Source organism: Passer montanus, unplaced genomic scaffold, assembly GCF_014805655.1.
Source record: "Passer montanus isolate IOZ18808 unplaced genomic scaffold, ASM1480565v1 scaffold1232, whole genome shotgun sequence".
NCBI lineage: Eukaryota > Metazoa > Chordata > Aves > Passeriformes > Passeridae > Passer > Passer montanus.
This window is the reverse complement of record NW_024359079.1, coordinates 1-1,855: the sequence shown is the minus strand read 5'-3', so window position 1 is coordinate 1,855 and position 1,855 is coordinate 1. Positions and strand designations below refer to the sequence as shown.

General features: G+C 59.2%; 1 long non-coding RNA gene across 2 annotated transcripts in view; it reads right to left on the bottom strand.

Annotated features, from left to right (window-relative positions):
• The window catches only part of LOC120497204, a 4,907-nt gene extending 3,320 nt beyond the window's left edge, over positions 1-1,587 (bottom strand). For both annotated transcript variants that reach the window (XR_005626447.1, XR_005626448.1), the window contains exon 1: positions 1,376-1,587. This is a non-coding gene — a long non-coding RNA (uncharacterized LOC120497204). The remainder of the gene's footprint in view (positions 1-1,375) is intronic.
• Between the last annotated feature and the right edge of the window lie 268 nt (positions 1,588-1,855).

The following is a 1,855-nucleotide window of genomic DNA, read 5'->3' as shown; positions in this document are numbered from 1 at the left end:
CTGAGTGACCACTGAGCACTGAGTGACCCCTGAGTGACCACTGAGCGCAGGAAGCGCCGGTAGCCATCGGTCACCTCGGTGGCCACCGTGACAACCAGGAGACCTGCGGAGTGACCACTGAGTGACCACTGACTGACCACTGAGTGACCACTGACCCCTGAGTGACCACTGAGCACTGAGTGACCCCGAGTGACCCCTGAGCACAGGAAGCGCCGGTAGCCATCGGTCACCTCGGTGGCCACCGTCAGCACCAGGAGACCTGCGGAGTGACCACTGAGTGACCATTGACCACTGAGTGACCACTGACCAGTGACCACTGACCCCGAGTGACCACTGACCAGTGACCCCGAGTGACCCCTGAGCGCAGGAAGCGCCGGTAGCCATCGGTCACCTCGGTGGCCACCGTGAGAACCAGGAGACCTGCAGAGTGACCCTGAGTGACCACTGACCACTGAGTGACCACTGAGTGACCCCTGAGTGACCCCTGAGTGACCACTGAGTGACCCTGAGTGACCCCTGAGTGACCACTGAGTGACCCTGAGTGACCCCTGAGTGACCACTGAGTGACCCTGAGTGACCCCTGAGTGACCACTGAGTGACCCTGAGTGACCACTGAGTGACCAACTGACCACTGACCACTGAGTGACCACTGAGTGATCAACAAGTGACCACTGAGTGACCCTGAGTGACCCTGAGTGACCACTGAGTGACCACTGAGCACTGAGTGACCACCGTGAGAACCAGGAGAACAGGGGAGTGACCAGGAGTGACCACTGAGCCCTGAATGACCAGTGAGTGACCACTGAGCCCTGAATGACCAGCGAGTGACCACCAAACTGACCCAGTGACAACCGTGAGAACCAGGAGAGCTGGGCAGTGACCAGGAGTGACCATGAGTGACCACTGACCACTGAGTGACCACTGAGTGACCCCTGAGTGACCCCTGAGTGACCACTGACCAGCGAGTGACCACTGAACTGACCCAGTGACCACCATGAGAACCAGGAGAGCTGGGGAGTGACCAGGAGTGACCCTGAGTGACCACTGACCCTGAGTGACCACTGACCCTGAGTGACCACTGACCCTGAGTGACCACTGACCCTGAGTGACCACTGACCCTGAGTGACCACTGACCCTGAGTGACCACTGACCCTGAGTGACCACTGACCCTGAGTGACCACTGACCCTGAGTGACCACTGACCCTGAGTGACCACTGACCCTGAGTGACCACTGAGTGACCACTGAAACCTCCCAGTGACCTTTGACCCCGAGTGACCCCTCCCACTGACCCCTGACCCCCAGTGACCCTGTGACCCCTCCGTGACCTCTGACCCCTCCGTGACCCCTGGCCCCTCCCGCCCCTCCCCCACTCACCGCTCTCGGGGTCGCTCCCGGGCTCCTGCTCGGGCCGGTTTGGGGCGGTTTTGGGGCAAATTTGGGGAATTTCGGGCTCAGGCCCCGAGGGGGCCCCGGGGCCGGTCCCGGGAGGGATTTTGGGGCAACTTTGGGGATTTTTGGGACAATTTTCGGGATTTTCGGGACAATTTTCAGAGTTTTTGGGGCAATTTTCGGAGTTTTTGGGACAATTTTCGGGACAATTTTGGGGATTTTTGGGGCAATTTTGGGGCGTTTCGGGGTCAGTCCCGGGGGGGTTTTCGGGGCAATTTTCGGGATTTTCGGGGCAATTTGGGGGATTTTTGGGGCAATTTTCGGGAATTTTGGGGCAATTTTCAGGGTTTTTGGGGCAGTTTTGGGGAATTTCGGGGTCAGACCCGGGAAATCGATCGGGGTCGATCCCGGGAGGGTTATTGGGGCGGTTTTGGGGGGTTTCGGGGCAGTTTTGGGTGATTTCGG